Source organism: Schistocerca nitens, chromosome 9, assembly GCF_023898315.1.
Source record: "Schistocerca nitens isolate TAMUIC-IGC-003100 chromosome 9, iqSchNite1.1, whole genome shotgun sequence".
NCBI lineage: Eukaryota > Metazoa > Arthropoda > Insecta > Orthoptera > Acrididae > Schistocerca > Schistocerca nitens.
In genome coordinates, this window is record NC_064622.1 from 292,341,971 (window position 1) to 292,366,031 (window position 24,061).

The following is a 24,061-nucleotide window of genomic DNA, read 5'->3' on the forward strand; positions in this document are numbered from 1 at the left end:
GGGTGTAGATTTTTTATACTCTAGGCATCTTTCAAGAATGGATTGCTCGAAATTACACTCCGAAGGGGACGAAATAGGGGATGAAAGGCTTTTTTAGAGTATGTCGCTATTAACACAATTTTGAAAGTAGAAAATTGGTATTTGGTTTCTCTGTCATAAACAAAAAAGTACATGTTTCAACATTTTTGGAAATTCAAAATCTAAGGGGTGAAAATGGTGGGTAAAAAGTTTTTGAAACTAAATTCTTAAAGAACTACTAAGGCATTTTTAAAGTTACATATAACAAAATTGGCATTTGACCTGTCAGTTAGAAACAAAACGTACGTGTTTGTGTTTTTGGACATCCATCCAGCAAAGGGGGTGAAATAGGGGATGAAAAGTTTATTATGAGAGCATTTTCAAAGCTAAATTTATAAATGTTTGTTTTTGGCTTCTCTGTTAGCAATAAAGAAAAGTACGTGTTTCGCTGTTTTTGGAAATTCAAGTGCAAATGGGGTGAAATATGGGATGGAAATTTTTAAGAAAATATTTCCTTACAATAAAAAAAATTAAAGCTAAATATGTAAAAATTGTTAAGTTACCTATTGCTTAAATCCAATGAACTATGTCTTGGGCGGTGAAAGTTTCTATGGACATATCATCACATGAAACGTAAAAAGCATGAGTACCAAAACCTTGGAATGCACCTACCACAATCAGTTTGGATCGGAAGCAAATTCGGGAAACACCATGCTCCTATTCCCTTAATTAGCGAGAGAAATCCATGTGTTGAAATTTATGAACAAAATAAAAAGCTGAGTAAAGAAAACCAAAAACATCTGTGCAGATCATACAGTCTATGCGAGTGAAGGAAAGAGCGCAAAGCTGCTTGAAGCCAGCGACATTCAGAACTCCCACATCTCACGATTAGACTGAAAACGAACAATAGAAACAGTCATTATTTCGTCTCCTATAGCTTCCTGCCAACTCCCACCGATAATCAGCTCCACAAACAATACAGTATAACTGTATAAAGCCAAAACAAACTATGCTAACCCCTGGCGACACAGCCACCAGCCACACAGTTGTGCATCACGGGTTGCCGCAGCTCCGGCCCGCTAACGCCACTTCCTCTGGACCTTCATCTACATAACATCATACTCTGGAAGCCATCTGCGGTGTGTGGCGGAGGGAACTTCTGGTACCACTAACTGCTTACCCCTTTCCTGTTACACTCGCAAATGGCAGAATAATTATCGGTACATCTCTGTATTAAACTCTGATTTCTCGAATTATCTCGCCGTGGTCAATTCCAGAAATGTACGTGGGACGAAGAAAGCAGGTGCTGATTGGTGTGATAATTATCGAACTATTAGTTTAATAAATCACGTTTGCAAAATCCTAACACGAATACTTTACAGAAGAATAGGGGAAGATCAAAAAATACAAGGAGCGAAAGGCTGTTTACAATTTGAAAAAAAAAAAAAAAAACAGATGGCATTTATAAGAGTCGAGGGGAACGAAAGGGAAGCATTGGTTGAGAAGGGAGTGGGACACGGGTGGTTGAAAAGGGAGTGGGACACGGTTGTAGCCTATCCCTGATGTTATTCAATCTATATATTCAGCAAGCAGTAAAGGAAAAAACAGAAAAATTTGGAATAGGAATTAAAATTCAGGGATAAGAAGCAAAAACTTCGAGGTTTGCCAGTGACGTAATTCTGTCAGAGACAGCAAAGGACTTCGAAGAGCAGCTGAACGCAATGAACAGTATCTTTAAAGGAAGATATAAGATGAACATCAACAAAAGCAAAACTGGGATAATGGAACATAGCCGAATTAAGTCAGGTGATGCTGAGTGAATTAAATTAGGAAATGAGACACTTAAAGTAGTGGATGAGTTTTGGTATTTGGGAAGCAAAATAACTGATGATGGTCGAAGTAGGGGAATGTAAAATGTAGGCTGCGAATAGCAAGAAAAGCGTTTCTGAAAAAGACAACTTTGCTAACATCGAGTATAGATTTAAGTGTCACGAAGTCTTTCTGAAAGTAATGCCGTGGAGTGTAGCCATGTATGGAAGTGAAACGTGAACGTAGACAAGAAGAGAGTAAAAGCTTTTGAGACGTGGTGCTACAGAAGAATGTTGAAGATTAGATGGCTAGATCACGTAACAAATTAAGGGGTGCTAAATAGAATTTGGTTAGAAGAGAAATTTGTGGTACAACGTGACTAGAAGAATGGGTCACCAATTTAATACTGGAGGGAAGCGTGGGCGGTAAAATTGTTAGGGGGAGACCAAGAGATGAATACACTAAACAGATTCAGAAGGATGCATGTTGCAGTACCTACTCGGATGTGAAGAAGCCTGCACTGGATAGAGTAGCATGGAGAGCTGCAAGGAAGCAGTTTGTGGACTGAAGACAAGAGCAACAACAACGTAGGAGGATGTAGTACGTTGTCCGACGCTTCCCGCAAAGTGCTCCCTCAAAATTTCAATAGTAAACCTTTCCGTGACGCACCACGCCTCTGTTGTAACGTCTGCCACTAGCGTTTGTTGAGCCTCTGTGTAACGCTCTCACACTTACCAAACGACTCTGTGGCGAAACGCGCCGTTCTTCGTTGGATCTTCTTTATCTCTTCTATCAATTCCACCTGGTAAGGATCCCGTACTGATAAACAGTACTCATTCCAGCAGTTTGTCGTCAATAGTGTAATCGTACAGTGGCAGATTTCTTTTCCTATGTATATGCAATACATTTATTTATGTTCAGGGTCAACTATCATTCATCAATCCTCTGCAGGTCGTTCGTAAATCGATACTTTCTTCTGGCATTGCTAATTTGTTGTAGACAACCGCATCATCGGTGAACAGACTAAAAGAGCTTCCAACGCTTTTGAATAGATTATCTATATACGTTGTAAACAGTAAGGTTCTATCACGCTTCGTTGAGGTACTCCGAAAATTACCTTTACATGTTCGATTTTGTTCTGTTACGGGTGACGTGTTGAGATTTATCAGCCAGGAACTCTAGAATCCAGTCGCAAATCTGGTCCCATACTCGATAAGCTCGCCTTTTTCTCACTACCGGCAGTACGGGACAGTGTGAGATGCCTTCCTGATGTCATCAACATGAGGGACGTTGTCTCTAGCGCTATAGATCTCATTGAGGAACAGAGTGAGTTGAGTCTCGTAAGATCTCCCTTAATACAATCTACATTGATTTTTAGAGAGGAGATTTTCGTACTCCAAAAAGTCATAATTTATTAGCATAAGACAAGATCCATGATTCTACAACAGACTGACGTCGACATATAGGCCTTGAAAACGGGAATGACCTGTGCCTTTTTTCCAGTGACAAGGTACCCTTCGTTGTTCCAGCGATCTGAACAGATCTGCTGTTAGAAGGTGAGCAAATTGATTCGCATAACCTTTGTAGAGTCTTATGGGTCCCTGATCTGATCCTGACGCGTTTCCACTACTAAGCGATTGTAGCTTTTTATTCCGCGATAGGTTAACTGCAATTCCGATGTTCGTACGATGACTAAAAGGAGGTAACGTGTTATGTTCTACGCGGTGGAACAATTTAGGAAGATTGAATTCAGTATTTCCGCCTTCTCTCTGCTATCCTCCCTCAAGATGCCAAAATGTGCTTTGAGTGAACGAACAGATGATTGCGAGCCGCTTACTGATTTTACATAAGACCCAAACCTCGGGCATTTCCTCAGATGTTGTTGACAAAATTTTACTTTCAAAGTAAATTGAACGATTCTCTCATTGCTCTCCTCACATTCGTTTTGGCTTCACTCAGATTTAATTTGTCACTTTTTGGCCTCTCTTGAATCCGTGATGAAACTCTCTTTGATCGGGAACAGTTTTCTAACACAGCTATAGAACCGCGGTGGGCCTTTCCCAACCTTTAAGGCCTTGATCATACTTGTCTAGGGCATATTAAACAATGCTCTTGAATTTTTTGCCTTTTGTGCTCCACATGTTCGTCCTATCACTGAATATGAGATACCGACTATTCAAATACTCGGCATTTTGTACTTGCCACTCTTGTTAAACAAAAATATCGTCCTACCTTTCAAAACATTCCTTATGATCAATAAGGATTCGGTAAGTTTAGATCTGCTTTTTCCCAGAACGTTTAAGACTTTACATTGAAGAATCGGTTGTCTAACTATCTGTTCGAACTTATTTTCGTCGAAGACATCCAGAATAATGTCACACTAATACCTGTCTCCGCAACAATTTTGATAGCTTGTGTCTCCAAATCTATACCTGGTATGTAGATATTTTCCTCGTCCCCCCCCCACCCCCCACCAATCAGGAAACTTTCACCCGAAGCGCAATACCGTTAGAACCCACTACTCAGGAGACCTATAAGAACATACGATTAGTAATCAAAACATCCTTGATCCCGCGTTCTGACCCCGCTACGTTTTAGATTTTGAATAAAAACCAAGACCAGTGGTGGTAGAAGACTTCCGGCTTAAGAAGTCAGCCTTATTCAGCCTACGACCTTGTCAAAAACGACGGAGGAGCGAGCAGAGGTTCAAAGCACTCTCTTGCCCTTGGTGTGGGAAACTGCCCTCAATGGCGGAAGAACCAGCAACGGTAAAGGCATGAGGATGCAGAAGGCAATGCAAATCGCTGTATGAAAGACTATGTGCATTCACAGGACATGTGGCCTGTAATTGAAAAAGTATCATGATGATATCTCCAGTGGCAAATGATTCCGGAACAGTCTTCCATTCGGATCTTCGCAAGGGGACTGCCAAGGGAGAGGTGGAGAATAGAAAAAGATTCAACAACGAAAGGATAACTCTCTACGAGTCGGGTGGTGCAATGTCTGAAGTTTGGCGGTTAGACCGTCAGTGAGACAGTACCGCGAGTTTCTGCTGCTAATAAGGCGAGTACACCGTTCATTTATTACATATTTTTACGAGCTTCAAACAGAAGAGACTTCAGTAATGAATAGGAAGTGATTGCTTTGTACTTGTTTCGTATATGTACCGGCAATTAGCTTTGAAGTAGCAAGTCCGAATAAATAGACTGACGCTTACTAAGGGGTTTATGGTCCAACACCTCACATAAGTATATGTGAGCATAAACTTGATAGAAACTAACCAATATTTTCTGCCTATTGCAATTCTGTAACCTATTTTCAGGAAACATATTTGCTTCAAACCAAAGAGATTCTCTCCCTCTCATCTCCGATATAAAGGTTGACAGCAATTTATAACTAATCTATTGTCGTTAACGTCCCGATTGCGCTACACAGTTCGCACTTACTTCATTCTGGTATAGTGAGGCTATGACGAGACGTGACAGGCCTCATCAAACCAGTCAGACGACTTATTAATAAAAAAAACATAAAAAAGCGATCTGTTAGGACGAGCCTTCTCTGAGAACAATGTTGCTGGTGTGACTTGTAACTCATGGTGCGAGTCGTCTCAGCCTCTGATTTAGACCTTCCACTCTGTTATAAACGAGAGGATCGCGTTCGATCATGGGTTCAATGCTACAAATAGTCACCCTCACGTGCACCCTGCATACGATGGTAGTTGCCTTCATCAAATGAGCCCTCTGCCGAGAGCAGGCGAGGATCGCTTCAGCGTGCAAGCGACAGACGTCATTCCCGCCGGGTTGTGCCACTATTTGCAGCCGGTTGCAGCCAGCGCGCTCGATAGCCAGCGGCGGCGCTTCCACCACGTCGCGGACGAGACCCCTTCCTCCCTCCACGAGAACCCCCCTCCCAGCAAACATACCGTGTGCACACTGGCTGAGATGAAAACAATCCGCACCGACACACAAACACGCTGCCGTGGTACTGCGTTCTCCAGCCTCGACGCCAGTGGCAGAAACATCGCCGAAAATAGCGGTGCCGTCGGAGCGAAACCTCGCTTCTGCGAGCCACGTACCTCCACCGGTACCCTTCTGCAGGACGAGTATTCTGGGCGCCGCCTGGCCACTCAGCAGTCCACTCGCACTCCGGGCTTTCTGCTGACCGCGCCTAGTGTTTTCAAATCGGAGTTCTTTCACCGGTGCACACTCTATCCTTCATGCTCTAAGCCAGTATTGCCTAGAAGTCCGCGCATCGAAGCTCACCACCGATCACCAATTTGCGGAACTTTATCTCCGACTCCTCTCCGAGCTCCTAAGGGTGCGAAGTTCATGGTGTAGTGATACTTAACAATATCTACGTTCATCCACTACAAAATTAAAACAGTGCCACGAACTTTCTAATATCTAACACTGTGTGAATTATGAGGCAAACCGTGTTACAGAAATTTGGATGATGCAGTTACGATTTTTACTTTTAATGTAATTCTCGAACTTGCCTCGTTCATTGATTCTGCCTAGGCACTGAGATCATAGCTATCTGTCTACAAGAACAATCATAATTATCTGTCTAAAAGAACAATCATAAAATGATTATAGGTACAGCTACAGTTAATTACTGTTTAAATACTGTATAACTACTTAAACATGACAAATTATGTCGGTATTGCGTCTCGAATCTTTTTACGAGACGCATTCCAAAAAAAAGTTTTTATGGCGGAGTCCTCCCTAGCGTTACACGTTTCTAGTACGTGCGGCATCCGTAATAACCGCGTGGACTCAGTGCCAAGCAAAAACAATACGTAAATGCAATAGACAAGCGTTTTTTATGGAATAATTATATATGTTGTAGATGTGAAACAAGATCGTTGTATTGGTTACGAAGTGTAATAGATTTAATGCTTATCAAATAGTAATTCATGAACCGAAAATAGTTAAAATTGAGTGCCGGCCGGAGTGGCCGAGCGGTTAAAGGCGCTACAGTCTGGAACCGCACGACCGCTACGGTCGCAGGTTCGAATCCTGCCTCGGGCATGGATGTGTGTGATGTCCTTAGGTTAGTTAGGTTTAAGTAGTTCTAAGTTCTAGGGGACTTATGACCACAGCAGTAGAGTCCCATAGTGCTCAGAGCCATTTGAACCAAGTTAAAATTGAAATGTGCGGAACGGATGTTTCTGTGAATCCGTTATGATCCGCCAGGTCTCTAGATAACTTATGTTTACCTAATAAGTGATTCTGTTGTACGATAGTGACAACGCTGGTGATACTGAAGAGAGCTTGATGGTTACACAGTCACAGAGATTAGATTCATGGGTGACGTTTAAAGTGGTTAATTAGCTTCTATATTATACAGTCATAGAGCTGACTGGTCAATCACTGTCGTTTATTGACATTAATAACATCTTCTCGGAATAGGTAATATGTGATTATTCTAGATGACGGACTTTAGATTAGATGTTTAATTCGGTTTTGATTCTCAATGACTGACATATTGATGGCTTTTTCCAAGTAATGTTGTTAACTGATGCTTAAACTAATACCATTTGTTGTCAATAGTTAAGAAATAAAACAGAATAGATCTCATTTTAATTTCAGTTCCTAAATCAGCTCAAGATTTTATTCCTGTTTTATTGACTTCACTTACTGAAGGAAAATACCTGACGCTCCGATTTGATGTAATGTTTATCATAGCTAAATCAGTAACAATAATATACGAGGTGAGATCTGCAAGAATATTTTTAATAGGCTTTCTGGACGTGCCGTACAGAAATCACAGTAGTGACGACACAACACCAAATCTCTGAACTGAGAAAATGTCCGATACGGCTGGGAATCGAAGCTGGGCCCTTCGGTTAGAAACTCGTAGCTACTGAGGTGTATCTCTGCAATAAGGTCTATGATCATGTTTACAAATAGTTCGACGATGTTACAATGCCAACACAGAACGGGAGCGGTTCTAAGATTGAATAATGGAGCACACAGATAAGCCTATCATTAGATTTGCCCTTTAACGAACATGTAAGAAAAAATAAAAATTATAATTCCGCACTTCCAAGTTGCAACTAGTCTGTCATCAGTGTGAATGTCATTTCTTTCTCTACCTGCCGGTCGCAGTGGCCGAGCGGTTCTAGGCGCTTCAGTCCGGAACCGTGCGACTGCTAAGGTCGCAGGTTCGAATCCTGCCTGGGGCATTGATGTGTGTGATGTCCTTAGGTTAGTTAGGTTTAAGTAGTTCTAAGTTCTAGGGGACAGATGACTTCAGATGTTAAGTCCCATAGTGCTCAGAGCCATTTGAACCATATTTTTCTCTACCTTGTAGCAGATGGCCCTTAAGGGCCTCCATTTGTACTGGAGTAGCAGGATGTGTAAGGGGCCTACTTGTGTCTAGCCATAGCGAAGCAGAGCACAGATTTTCTAAAATGTCCTCCAACTGGGCGCCTTCAAGTGGTGCCGTCGTCCCAGCACAGAGGGGGCATTGTGTAACTTGAGTCCGCTAGATTAGATTAGTTTTTCGTTCTATAGATCCGTGCTGAGAAGATCCTCGTGGATGTGGAACCTTTTTTTTTCTTTTTCCCACGCGCGTGTATCGTAAGTAAACAGTGATTTAAACTTATATGTAATTACCAGTTTTTTATTCAGTACTCTTTCAATTTATTTATATCTGCCTGAATAGTTTCTAGGGTCCTTTGTTTACGTTTTAGTCAGTGCTTAAATCAGTTTATACGATTTCTGTTTTTACCATGAGTGAGAGGTGTGTGTGACGTGCCGTAGGATCGTTTGTTCCGGGGTGTGGAGTGATGGGGCGAATGTAGTGGCGTGGGAAATGGCGACATAAATGAGGCTCACCAGTGGTACTGTAGGATCTGCAGTAGAGATAGAAAAATATTGGAACAGGAAGGGAAAATTGCAGCTCTTCAAGCTGACTTAGACAAGGCAAGGGAGGATCTGAACAGGTTAAAGAGGGAGAAGGGTGAACAGAGGTAAGAAGTGGCAACAGGTAATAAGGGAAACAGGCAAAGGAGAGCATCAGACTGCTTTGTCATAAATCTTGAAAATAGATTTGACCAGTTGCCTCAGTCAAAATCGGATGAGCCTCATGTAGCTGAAGCTGTAGAAAGGGCACAACAAGTTTTCAAGAACTTGAAAAAGGTAGGGAAATTTGTAAAGAGAAAGAAAGTTCTGTTGTTAGGTAGCTCCCATGTTAGAGGTGTTGGCCAACTACTGCAGGAAAATCTAGGTCCAGAGTACCAGGTCACAGAGTTTTTCAAACTTAGTGCAGATCTGGGTCAGGTAAAAAGAGTATGTAGGTTCTTTACGGAAGGATTTCACAAAGGAGGATGCTGTGGTTATAGTGGGTGGTCCGGGAAACAGCATTGACAGAGACTCTGAATATTCCATAGAGAGTGACCTGGTGAAGATAGCATAAGCAACGAAGCATACGAGTGTGGGATTTGTGTCTCTGTTGAGACGCCATGATCGGCCTCATTTGAACTCTTCCGTCGGGAGGGTGAACTTGGAGTGGCTGCTTAGGACGGATATAGGGTCCCATATTGGTCTGGTTCCTGTGGATGCTATCGATAGGTGGGACTACACTAGGCATGGTCTTCACCTCAGTAGGAAAGGGAAGGGAAAACTGTCTGGGTTGATTGCACAAAACCTAAGGGGGGAGACTGTCACAAGTGGTAAAATACCAGTGGTCACAGATGTCAGAGGGATGCCTTTTTTAGGATAGGGAAGGGGAAAAGAAAACGAGTTTTAAGAGAGATTGGCAGACACACTCAGTTTAAGAAAACAGATGAACAGTAGTCAGATTTTATCATACAGCCTCCATTTAAACAATGTTTAACAGAAAGTAATCAGAAACTGCCAGTTCATCTTCGCCAAAGCAGTTATAATCCCATTAGTATGCAGTATCAGTTATCTTTTTTACACCAGAACATTCCGGGACTCAGAAATAATGTTGATGAACTACTCATTTGTATTGATGAAATGAATTCACCTAACCAAATTGACATAATCTGCCTCTCTGAACATCAAGTGACCACTGGTATAGATATGTTAGAGACTTCAGGATTTAAGCTAGCTTCCTAATTCTGCAGAGTAGATATGGATGGAGGAGGAGTTGCCACATTTCTTAAAAACCTCCATAAATTCAGGAACATTGACATTTATAAATCCTGTTTGGAGCAGCATCTAGAACCATGTGCAACAGAAGTAGAGTTCCATAACAGATTCTATATAATAGTAACTATTTACCGAGCACCTGCAGGAAATTATAATCTATTCATAAATCATATAGAAGTTCTTTTGGGTTATTTAACAGGAAGAGACAAAGAAATTTTGATTGCTGTTGACTTTAATACAAATTTTCTAATGCAATCTTCCAGTAAACATTTACTGCAGTTAGTAATGTTGTCTTTCAGTCTAACTCACACTGCAAACTTTCCCACTAAGATCACTAAATCCACAACGACAGCTATTGAAAACATTTTTATAGACAAATCGAAGGAACATACACAAATGAACTAATTAAATCCACAAAATATAGGAGCGCTAGCTATTTTGGTTGAGCACATTTATTAAGATGAAATAGCAAACTGAGCAATCATATTCTGTGGTAATGCATGAGCGTACAGGAAACACACGTAACGTTGCTTATCATTTCTATAGTTCCCAATACAATTCTTTCTCACTTTCAAACTCAGTAGCAAGTATTGCTAACATTTCACAAGCCAAATTACATTTTACTGAACTCCCTCACAACAAGCATTGCTCACAGATCCGTGATCTCAGACATGTACTGCAATCCAACTGACCTGTCAATTTTTGCATGTAACTTGCAACTGGACTGTGCTTCTTCGACTTGGGACTGAAAAGTGTGTGTGGGTTGTGATTGTGAATCACGTTGCTAGTCAGTCATTTTGCGAGAAAACGATGACACACAAAGAGCTTCAGCTGTATTTCAATTTTTTTTAAAATATTGATAAGGAAACTATGTTTTGATCATGTAATGATAGTGTTGTATCAAGAGTATCTCCCATATGATCATTAACTACAGCTGAATTTTAATTCAGCAAAAATTAATAAATACCGACAGCCTTGTTGCAGTTCCCGTCAGATCACCGAAGTTAAGCGCTGTCAGCTGTGGCAAGTGGGATGCACTCAGCTCTTGTGAGACCAAATGAGGAGCAGCTTGACTCAGAAGTAGCGGCTCTGGTCACGAAAATTGACAATGGTGGGGAGAGCGGTGTTCCGACCACATGCTCCTCCATATCCGCATCCAGTGATGTCTGTTGGCTGAGGATGACAGGGCGATCGGTCAGTACTGTTGGGCTTTTCGAGGAATGTTCGGACTGAGTTTAGTTTAGTTAGTTTAGTAATCGACATACTGCCTTACGGAACGGAACAGAACGGAGTGTGCTCCCTGCCGCCGTTGGATAAGCAGCTGCAGCAGCAAGTCGTATACCCCTAGCTTACTTATTTGTTACATAGTTAAATTCTTAATTTCTTTGCGTGTTCTTGGGTACTTGCATTGTTTAATTCATAAATTTCAGGCGTATTATAGTATTTGAGAGCTGTAGCATCGCGCTTTAGTACCTGAATAGTGTAAATTCGCATAGTCGTCTGTCTTCTGTTTTTGTTTTGAACGGGCAGTGTCGGTTGGTCACAGCCAGTGTGCTCCCTGCCGCCGTTGGATAAGCAGCTGCAGCAGCTCATTTATTTGTTACATAGTTTTAATTCTTAATTTCTTTGCGTGTTCGTGGATACTTGCATTGTTTAATTCATAAATTTCTGGCGTATTATAGTATTTGAGACCTGTAGCATCGCGCTTTAGTGTTTACTTCGTAGATTCTTACTTAAATTGCGTGAGAGTTTCGTATAGGAGGTGTAATTTCGAGTTTTAGCTACTGTAATCTTAAATTCAGGCAGATTGTAGCGCAGTCGTTAGGCATTTGTACAGGTTAGTTAATACAGTCTTTGCGTGTTTCCCTTGCGTTATCTAGGCACGGACTCGTGTTTCAGTAACTGTTGTTCAACATCGATTAGAATGGACAGGGACTGTGATTGCTGTGTTCGGATGAGGGCTGAGTTGGCATCCCTTCGCTCACAGCTGCAAGCGGCGCTGACTTCGGTTGCACAGCTTGAGGCTGTTGCCAATTGGAACCACTGTGGGGAGCCGGACGTGGGTGTCACGGGGATGTCAACCTCGTCCCGTCTGTCCCCAGATCGGTCTGCCGCTGTGGTTGACCCGGTTGCTGCCCGCAGTGGGGCTGAGCCCTCGCCTGTGGTTGATTGGGAGGTCGTTTCAAGGCGTGGCAGGCAGCGGAAGACGTCCCCGGAGGCTGATCAGAAAGTCTCCCAGGTGCGTCTGACAAACAGGTTTCAGGCACTGTCTCTGGCTGAGCCAGATGCAGCTGCCTAACCTGTTTCAGAGGATGATTCTCAGCCTTCAAGGTCCGGGCAATCACAGAGGGTGGGCTTATTGGTAGTTGGGAGCTCCAATGTTAGGCGTGTAATGGGGCCCCTTAGGGATATGGCGGCTAAGGAGGGGAAGAAATCCAGTGTGCACTCCGTGTGCATTCCGGGTGGAGTCATTCCTGATGTGGAAAGGGTCCTTCCGGATGCCATGAAGAGCACAGGGGGCAGCCAGCTGCAGGTGGTGGCACATGTCGGCACTAATGACGTGTGTCGCTTTGGATCTGAGGAAATTCTCTCTGGATTCCAGCGGCTATCTGATTTGGTGAAGGCTGCCGGTCTTGCTTACGAGATGAAGGCAGAGCTCACGATCTGCAGCATCGTTGACAGAACCGACTGCGGACCTTTGGTGCAGAGTCGGGTGGAGGGTCTGAATCAGAGGCTCAGACGGTTTTGCGACCGTGTTGGCTGCAGATTCCTTGACTTGCGCCATAGGGTGGTGGGGTTTCGGGTTCCGCTGAATAGGTCAGGAGTTCACTACACTCAGCTGGCGGCTACACGGGTAGCGGAGGCTGTGTGGCGTGGACTGGACGGTTTTTTAGGTTAGAAGGCTTCGGGAAAGTACGGGGTGGGCTGCAACCCCAAAGGGTGCATGGCAAATGCAGGACGTGCTTGGATCAAGGAACAGTCGGAATTGTAGTTGTAAATTGTTGTAGTTGTGCTGGGAAAGTCCCTGAGCTTCAAGCGCTAATAGAAAGCACAGAAGCTGAAATCGTTGGAGGTACAGAAAGTTCTGTCTTAGACGGTGTTCAGGAAAGATAGATTAGACAGAATTGGTGGTGGAGTGTTTGTGTCTGTCAGTAGTGGTTTATCTTGTAGTGAAGTCGAAGTAGATACTCCGTGCGAATTGGTATGGGTGGAGGTTATACTTAACAGCCGAACTAAGTTAATAATTGACTCCTTCTACCGACCCCCAGACTCCGATGATATAGTTGCTGAACAGTTCAGAGAAAATTTGAGTCTCGTAACAAATAAATACCCCACTCATACGGTTATAGTTGGTGGGGACTTCAACCTTCCCTCGATATGTTGCCAAAAATACTTGTTCAAAACCGGTGGTAGGCAGAAAACATCTTCCGACATTGTCCTAAATGCTTTCTCCGAAAATTATTTCGAGCAGTTAGTCCACGAGCCCACGCGAATTGTAAATGGTTGCGAAAACACACTTGACCTCTTAGCCACAAACAATTCAGAGCTGATAGAGAGCATCATGACTGATACAGGGATTAGTGATCACAAGGTCGTTGTGGCTAGGCTCAATACCGTTTCTTCCAAATCCACCAGAAACAAACGCAAAATAATTTTATTTAAAAAAGCGGATGAAGTGTCACTAGAAGCCTACCTAAGAGACAATCTCCATTCCTTCCGAACTGACTATGCAAATGTAGACGAGATGTGGCTCAAATTCAAAGATATAGTAGCAACAGCAATTGAGAGATTAATACCTCATAAATTGGTAAGAGATGGAACTGATCCCCCGTGGTACACAAAACAGGTCCGAACGCTGTTGCAGAGGCAACGGAAAAAGCATGCGAAGTTCAGAAGAACGCGAAATCCCGAAGATTGGCTAAAATTTACAGACGCGCGAAATTTGGCACGGACTTCAATGCGAGATGCCTTTAATAGGTTCCACAACGAAACATTGTCTCGAAATTTGGTAGAAAATCCGAAGAAATTCTGGTCGTATGTAAAGTACACAAGCGGCAAGACGCAGTCAATACCTTCGCTGCGCAGTGCCGATGGTACTGTTACCGACGACTGTGCCGCTAAAGCGGAGTTATTGAACGCAGTTTTCCGAAATTCCTTCACCAGGGAAGACGAATGGAATATTACAGAATTTGAAACACGAACAGCTGCTAGCATGAGTTTCTTAGAAGTAGATACGTTAGGGGTTGCGAAGCAACTCAACCGCTTGATACGGGCAAGTCTTCAGGTCCAGATTGTATACCGATTAGGTTCCTTTCAGATTACGCTGATAAAATAGCTCCCTAATTAGCAATCACATACAAGGGCTCGCTCACCGATAGATCTGTACCTACAGATTGGAAAATTGCGCAGGTCGCACCAGTGTTTAAGAAGGGTAGTAGGAGTAATCCATCTAACTACAGACCTATATCATTGACGTCGGTTTGCAGTAGGGTTTTGGAGCATATACTGTATTCAAACATAATGAATCACCTCGAAGGGAACGATCTATTGATACGTAATCAGCATTGCTTCTGAAAACATCGTTCTTGTGCAACGCAGCTAGCTCTTTATTCGCACGAAGTAATGGTCGCTATCGACAGGGGATCTCAAGTTGATTCCGTATTTCTAGATTTCCGGAAAGCTTTTGACACCGTTCCTCACAAGCGACTTCTAATGAAGCTGCGGGCCTATGGGGTATCGTCTCACTTGTGCGACTGGATTCGTGATTTCCTGTCAGGAAGGTCGCAGTTCGTAGTAATAGACGGCAAATCATCGAGTAAAACTGAAGTGATATCAGGTGTTTCCCAGGGAAGCGTCCTGGGACCTCTGTTGTTCCTGATCTATATAAATTACCTGGGTGACAATCTGAGCAGTTCTCTTAGGTTGTTCGCACATGATGCTGTAATTTACCGTGTAGTAAGGTCATCCGAAGACCAGTATCAGTTGCAAAGCGATTTAGAAAAGATTGCTGTATGGTGTGGCAGGTGGCAGTTGACACTAAATAACGAAAAGTGTGAGGTGATCCACATGAGTTCCAAAAGAAATCCGTTGGAATTCTATTACTCGACAAATAGTACAATTCTCAAGGCTGTCAGTTCAACTAAGTACCTGGGTGTTAAAATTACGAACAACTTCAATGGGAAAGACCACATAGATAATATTGTGGGGAAGGCGAGCCAAAGGTTGCGTTTCATTAGTAGGACACTTTGAAGATGCAACAAGTCCACTAAAGAGACAGCTTGCACTACACTCGTTCGTCCTCTGTTAGAATATTGCTGCGCGGTGTAGGATCCTTACCAGGTGGGATTGACGGAGGACATCGAAAGGGTGCAAAAAAAGGGCAGCTCGTTTTGCATTATCACGTAATAGGGGAGAGAATGTGGCAGATATGATACGCGGATTGGGATGGAAGTCATTACAGCAAAGACGTTTTTCGTCGCGGCGAGATCTATTTACGAAATTTCAGTCACCAACTTTCTCTTCCGAATGCGAAAATATTTTGTTGAGCCCAACCTACATAGGTAGGAATGATCATCAAAATAAAATAAGAGAAATCAGAGCTCGAACAGAAAGGTTTAGGTGTTCGTTTTTCCCGCGCGATGTTCGGGAGTGGAATGGTAGAGAGATAGTATGATTGTGGTTCGATGAACCCTCTGCCAAGCACTTAAATGTGAATTGCAGAGTAGTCATGTAGATGTAGATGTAGATGTATTTTGTCCATGTGCTGCAAGATAATATTCGTACTAGTGTTAATTCTTTAATGTCCAGTCTTGCAATCGTTTTAAACTGGTTCTACATTTAATAGTTGACTCATGGTGTTCGGCTTGCACAAGCTCATAGTAAAACTGAATGTCATAACTTTTCAGCCGGCCGCGATGGCCGAACGGTTCTAGGCACTACAGTCTGGAACAGCGTGACCGCTACGGTCGCAGGTTCGAATCCTGCCTCGAGCATCGATGTGTGTGATGTCCTTAGATTAGTTAGGTTTAAGTAGTTCTAAGTTCTAGGGGACTGATGACCTCAGAAGTTACGTCCCATAGTGCTCAGAGCCATTTGAACCATTTTTTGTCATAACTTTTCCAGGTTCAAACTGTTATATCCTAGCCAGTAATGCCAACCGAGCCCGCTGCCAAAAAGGTTGGCAGCACCAAAGTCCGGACGCCGTCCGCATAAGCAGCGCCAGCGATACAGGAAATCGCCGCAAGTCTGCGCGCGCCACCGCTGGCTTCTGGCTTCTTAACCGCTGGAGTCGCGAGCGCTAAGACAGTTCTGTATTCGCCGCTCAGTTGTATACTTGCCACCGAATTGTGTACCTGCTAGTCAGTTGTGTGTTCATCGCAGCAGAGTTGTTGTTTGTCGTCAGCCGACGCTGACCAAGCCGCTCGAACTAGACAGATTTCTGTAGACCATGTTCACCACTGTGTTCTGTATCGTCGTTTATAAAGATAAGTACCGACTTTCATTTAATCCGAGTGTTTGGGTTTTCATCTTTCTGTTCACTGTTCCAGCGGACCGGTCGGCCCGCTATTAAAAGTGTGGCGGTGACTTCGTAGGCCGTTTCTCGCTTTACACTCACTGTTGGGTTCGGTGGTGGGTGGTATTTTAATATAAAAATTGATTTAAAGTTATACCTTTGTAACATAGATTTCCAGAAATAGTGCTTTCATATGCAGACAGTCAGATACAACTTTTCTTTCTATGACCTCGTGACTGCTCTTCTTGTAGCAGCTGTCAATGAAAACACCCATATAAATTTTGATAAGTTCTGTCTCTACTACTAGATGCGACAGATTCTGTTCTGACTTCGGCAGAGGTCCAGAAACGTCGGTGGCTAATATTTAAAATAGCTTATTTAGAAAGACAGTATACTGATGTAATATTGTAACTCGAACTATCAGCTGAAATATAGAAGTCTACTTCTACGCTAGTTTGGAATAACATTGGAGAATTTATTAATGATGCCCTCCTGGGTGGCCGAGCGGTTCTAGGCGCTACAGTCTGGAACCCCGCGACCGCTACGGTTGCAGGTTCGAATCCTGCCTCGAGCATGGATGTGTCTGATGTCCTTACGTTAGTTAGATTTAAGTACTTCTAAGTTGTAGGGGACTGGTGACCTTAGAAGTTAAGTCCCATAGTGCTCAGAGCCATTTGAACCATTTATTAATGACGTCTTGGTACTTTCAAAGTCAATTTAACGTTTAGGATATCAACTCCAAGGTGTATTTCTTTTCAGTAACCTTTCAGATTCTCTGATTGCAGTACATCAATAGAAATAAATTTTCTATACCAACGTGATAAACGAAATAATGATTCGAGCTGTTTTTATTCATTGGCGTTGGTAGAAATTTTAAAGCCATTAATTTTCTGTGATAGGGTTTTTTCCCAGCTTGGGTTATAATACGGCCTGAGAAGTGAGTTTCAGCTCGACAGAAGCTCTTTTTCTACAAATTGACAGTGGCACCCACATCGGAGAAATGGTCCAGTATTAAATTGAAGATATCACCAATATAAATTATATGAACTTAAATTGTTCAGATCCCATAATTGGTTCTAGAACATAATCCAGGGCAGTAATAAATGCACTAAGACCAAATTTTTGTTGTAGACAAGACAAAAGTCCTTCTCCATATTAGGAATCTGTCAGTGCCTGTTGAATACACACAAAAGCTTTCTGGCATTCGTTCGATCAAAACCATGTTTTATTTTTGCGTAACAGGTTCAATGAAGCATCGCTGTTCAGTAATTGGTCCGGCACGAATCTCTAAAAAGTGATACAAGACCAATAAAAGCGTTCAGTTGTTTCTTTCTTCTCGGCCTTGGGAATTCCTCAATTGCTAGTACTTTCTTACTGTCGGGAACTATTCCTAGGAGTGAGGTGATATGCCCTGGGAACTTTGTTCCCCCCCCCCCCCCCCTTTGTTTTCTTAAACTGACTGTTAGTTCAGCATCTGCAAATTTTCTCAACGCTCTTTCTAAGATGTCAGCATGTTCCTCCCACGTAGAAGTCGTCCACTTACAAGGTTACTCTCGAGTACATCTGACCCTAACACTGTATCCAAAGCAGTTATAAATACTCCCGCACTCACATTGAGGCCAAAGGGGAGTAGCTTAAATTGATAATTTCTACCTCCAAAAATAAGAGCAGTGTACTTTCTCGATTCTTCCGAAAGTGGGATCTGGCAGTAACTGGACTTTAAGTAAATCGAGGTTAGATACATAACTCCACAGAATTTCTGTACCCGCTCTTCCAGATTCTTGTGTCTTGAACATACAGGTAGAATAATCTTGTCAATAACTCTAGAGTCCAACACCAACCTCAGTTTTCCTCCCGGCTTCGCCACAGCGGTCAATGGAGTGCTATATTGCGATAAAAGAGGTTCTATTATACCCTACTGTATCAAAAAAATGGTTCAAATGGCTCTGAGCAATATGGGACTTAACATCTATGGTCATCAGTCCCCTAGAACTTAGAACTACTTAAACCTAACTAAGGACAGCACACAACACCCAGTCATCACGAGGCAGAGAAAATCCCTGACCCCGCCGGGAATCGAACCCGAGAACCCGGGCGTGGGAAGCGAGAACGCTACCGCACGACCACGAGCTGCGGACCCCTACTGTATCATTTTTCTTATTTCTTTAGGAACTGCGTATTTTTTGTCCACGGACAGAATAAGTTGCGTAACGAAATTTTTAGTGGGGCACCACCTCAAAGACATAACCATTAATTACACCTGGTTTCCCCGAAAAAATGTCTAAATAACCATTTAACAGCTAAGTCAATTGCTTTTGTTGTTCCAAATCAAAATAATCCGATTCTTGTACATTAGAGTTACACTACTGGCCATTAAAATTGCTACACCACGAAGATGACGTGCTACAAACGCGAAATTTAACCCACAGGAAGAAGATGCTGTGATATGCAAATGATTAGCTTTTCGGCGTGCGGGATTAGCCGAGCGGTCAGAGGCGCTGCAGTCATGGACTGCGCGGCTGGTCCCGGCGGAGGTTCGAGTCCTCCCTCGGGCATGGGTGTGTGTGTTTGTCCTCTAGGATAATTTAGGTTAAGTAGTGTGTAAGTTTGGGGACTGATAACCTTAGCAGTTGAGTCCCACAGGATTTCACACACGTTTGAACATTTTTTGATTAGCTTTTCAGAGCATTCACACAAGGTTGGCGCCGGTGGCGACACCTAGAACGTGCTGCCATGAGGAAAGTTTCCAATCCATTTCTCATACACAAACAGCAGTTGAGCTGCGTTGCCTGGTGAAACGTTATTTTGATGCCTCGTGTAAGGAGGAGAAATGGGTACCATCAAGTTTCCGACTTTGATAAAGGTCGGATCGTAGCCTATGGCGATTGCGGTTTATCGTATCGCGACATTGCTGCTCGCGTTGGTCGAGATCCAATGACTGTTAGCAGAATATGGAATTGGTGGGTTCAGGATGGTAATACGGAACGCCTTGCTGGATCCCAACGGCCTCGTATCTCTAGCAGTCGAGATGACAGGCATCTTATCAGCTTGGATGTAATGGATCGTGCAGCCGCGTCTCGATCCCTGAGTCAACAGATGGGGACTTTGCAAGACAACAACCATCTGCACGAACAGTTCGACGACATTTGCAGCAGCATGGACTATCAGCTCGGAGACCATGGCGGCGGTTACCCTTGACGCTGCATCACAGGAGCGCCTGCGATGGTGTACTCGACGACGAACCTGGGTACACGAATGGCAAAACATTTTTCGGATGGATCCAGGTTCTGTTTACAGCATCATGATTGTCACATCCGTGTTTGGTGACATCGCGGTGAACGCACATTGCAAGAGATTCGTCATCGCCATACTGGCGTATCACCCGGCGTGATGGTATGGGGTGCCATTGGGTACACGTCTCGGTCACCTCTTATTCTCAATGACGGCACTTTGAACAGTGGACGTTACATTTCAGATGTGTTACGACCCGTGGCTCTACGCTTAATTCGATCCCTGCGAAACCCTACATTTCAGCAGGATAATGCACGACCGCTTGCTGCAGGTCCTGTACGGGCCTTTCTAGATACAGAAAATGTTCGTCTGCTGCCCTGGGCAGCACATTCTCCAGATCTCTCACCAACTGAAAACGTCTGGTCAATGGTGGCCGAGCAACTGGCTCGTCACAATACGCTAGTCATTACTATTGATGAACTGCGGTATCGTGTTGAAGCTGCATGGGCAGCTGTACCTGTTCACGCCAAGCTCTGTCTGACTCAATGCCCAGGCGTATCGAGGCCGTTATTACGGCCAGAGATGGTTGTTCTGGGTGATGATTTCTCAGGATCTATTCACCCAAATTGCGTGAAAATGTAATCACATGTCAGTTCTAGTATAATATATTTGTCCAATGAATACCCGTTTATCATCTGCATTTTTTCTTGGTGTAGCAATTTTAATGGCCAGTAGTATAATAAGATTTATCCCACTAAGAACATCATTTTCCGCAGAGTCCGAATAATAAAATTAATGGAATGTTAAGTCGCTGCTGATCTGTAGTATTTGCAGCCCCCTTCAAGTTACTTCAATACTCTGACAATATCTGCCGTGTATCTCCTTGGTTCGCACGAAATCCATAACAATTCTGCCTGCATTCACTATGCTGAATTCTCCGTTCGAGAGGTCAATATCCGTAAGAAGTCACACCCCATGATACAGGCCACTGTTAATCCCTTAACCACAAGAAAAGGGCTTTTCATGGCTCCTTCTCCTATGAAAATATCTACCTGCACCTGGTAGATACCTTGCGCCAGTGCACCAATGGCTCCGGTCACCCTACAGTTCTGCACTGGAAACGTGCTTTACTTATAGCTTTAAACAAATGACATCTCAGGACATTGGCTATTGCTCCTCTGTCGATATATATGCGTCCACAGGTATCCTACATACACGTGCTTTGATTAATGCTTGCACTACCTCACCTCCGATGCTCTTGTACCTATGTGGTTCCATTAGTTGACCTTTCTGCACGTGGATACCCTTATTGTACCTCAGCATGTGTTACTCCCGTTGTTGTTAAGAGATGTGCCCCCTCTCTGCCTGTCGACCAGCAATGTGTAACGTATTGCGGTCGATTCTCGTTTGACAGCCGCGGGAGTGCAAACAGCTTTCTTTCCACACCTCGGCAGTTCTTAAGTTATGATTCAGGTCAGGCCAGTATTGCTGGCTGAGGGTTACATTCTGTCCTGAATTCCTACTGTCATTTCGATATGCGGGATTATTACCATATGGTGGTGGTGGTGGTGGTGGTCATGTGCTCCGGATCGGTTATACTGGGTAATTACTTTTATTGTTGTTACTATTATTCCACTGATTGCCGTTATTCCTCCTCCGCTGGTTACTATTGTTGTTGTTATAACCTGGATTAAATCTGCCTTAATAGTACCGTTTTCTGCTAAATAACTCACGATCGTTTCTGTTTTGCCGTCCAGCAGTAACTTCTTGTTGTTCATGTTTCCTCCCATTACCATTTCCGTGGTTGGAATGAGCGTTTCCGGTTTCATGTTTGCACGGAGACAATTGATTATTCCCGTGCTCTCTGCTTGCTTTCGACTTTTCCTGTGCTAGGTCAATGGCGTCTAACACAGAAAAATACTTTTCTAGACCGGTAGTCGTAATTTCAATATCCTAATCACATTTCGATTCGTAATTGGTTCGTCCCAGTATCTGGTCTTATTTATATATTTGTCAAAGTAATTTCACAAAGTTCCCTGTATGGAGTTTAATGTTTCCGGCCTGTAGAATTTCATCCTAAGTCGTTCTTGTATTGAATGCTACCAGTATCGTAAAATGAGGGGAATTCGATCAAAAACGATAATTTTTAAAAAATTTCGTCCATTTACTGTCGTGATATCGGAATAAAAATCCAGTATGTTAATTCCACAAATTTGATAATGATGTATTCATGTATTACGGTATTTTTAGTTTACAATTGCAGTTATTATTTTAAGTTAATTGTTGATCGGTTTCACGCCCCGAGTTGGGGCCAAGCGGATCACCATTGTATTTTTTATGCAGGAGCGGAATCAGATTTCCGGTGGAGTGATTTTTAAAAAATATGTTGCTGTCTTTGCAACAAAATTTTACAATTTCTACAATAAACAAATTTTTACAAGCACATTAAACTTCTGCTACAAAAACACTTGCATTCACGAAATTTGACAAACAAATATTAATTTTTAGTTATCGTATGTCAAAATCAATGTGAAAAATATTTACTCAATGTCATAATCACCTCTCTCTTCAAAAATAAATTTATCTCGCCTTCTATGTTCTGAAACACATTTTTAATAATTTGGGCTCCTTCTACCTCATTTGCATCGTCAATTTCTGAAAAGAGGAAATAAACAATACCATCATGAACTTTCTTTCTCAGAAATGTAATATCGTAGGTGTCGTTAGAATGCTTTCAATTTTACCAATAAAAAACGTGAACCTTTTTTTCGTAGGAAATTTTAATATGGTGAAATCATTTTCTTTAAATTTTGCCCATCTTTATCATTCGCCTTGTCAATTTCTTCGTTTTCGTTTGACTCGTGCTGTTCTAGATGTTCTGGATAGGGACTCCCTGCTTGCAGCCCCGCCACATTGAAGTCGCTGATAACAATTCATTTTGCTGATGCTAAACGCTTTGCTTGGCACCGTTGCCATTTTGTTTCATTAGAGCGAACCTGTTTCAATTGCAATTCGAAGGCTGCTGCCCAAGAAACTTCTGATGAGCTGGTGCCAAGTGCATTGTTATCGGTTGCTTCTGGAATCTGTGAAATGACTGTATCGATACAGAAATGAAAAATTCGTGCTTTTTGAACCCGGATATTACTTTCGATTTGGACGTGATTGCTATGTTTTCAAATTTTTCTTCAACAACCTAGGAAATTCGGATATTGCCACCACTCCTCTATTCTTACTCTTCCAATCATCTAGCACAATTCTCCAAGCAGGTTTTAAAGGTCTAGAAAAGGCCACATCAAGTGGCTGAGACAAATGAGTAGAATTAGATGGTAGAAGCACAAATTTAGTATCCTCTTCCCGGCACAGATAAATCAAGTTATATGACAGATGACTCGAGAGATTGTCACCTATAATCACTTTAGGTTCCTCTAATTGCCAGGCGTAAGGCAGGACAATTACAACAAAGGATTATTCAGATGTTGTTAGGTCAACCCAGCCACTTTGTTTCCTATTATAACCTGCACCAGTTATGCCCCCTGCAGTCCAAGCATCGTTCATGTCCTATAAACTGTGTGTGGTGGGAAGACTGAGCCATCGGCACCTGCTGCTATCATCACACTGATACCTGACTTAGGACTATCCACTAACCTTTCAGGATGTCTTGTGCATTGCTTCACTATTACTTTCGTTTGTCCAGCATCGTCATAAAAGTTTGTCTCGTCTCTGGAGGGAGGGACACCACTCAAGGTCACGTCAAGATTTTTAAAATAATCAGTCACTGTGTTTCGGGTAACTGCTGCCTTTGCCGTCTTTACTTTTTCATTTACTCTAACCGTTAGTTCTTTATTCCTTTTCAGAAAAGATTTTACCCACTCTTGCCCAGGTCGACTGCCACGAAATCTTTTTTCAGTCCTCCCTCCTCGATTGAGATATGCCTGTACAATGTCCCTAGCGTCATTATTCCTCAAAGGTTCAAATGTTTTAAACGGCTCTGACCACTATGGGACTTAACTTCTGAGGTCATCAGTCCCCTAGAACTACTTAAACCTAACTAACCTAAGGACATCACACACATCCATGCCCGAGGCAGTATTAGAACCTGCGGCCGTAGCGGTCACGCGTTTCCAGACTGTAGCGCCTAGAACCGCTCGGCCACTTCGGCCGGCTTCCTCAAAGGAAAACCCTTTTTCGCACAACACAATAATGCTTCAACCAGGCTTTTTTCCTTACTATCGGTTAACGCTGGTTTTTATGTGTACCGTTCCTTGAGTTTGTCATTTAATGTGGTATATGAAACTGCGTTTTGCTCTGTAGCTTTCCGGTCGCTTAATTTTCCTGATTTGACAGCTTTCGCCGCATTTAGAAGAAATTC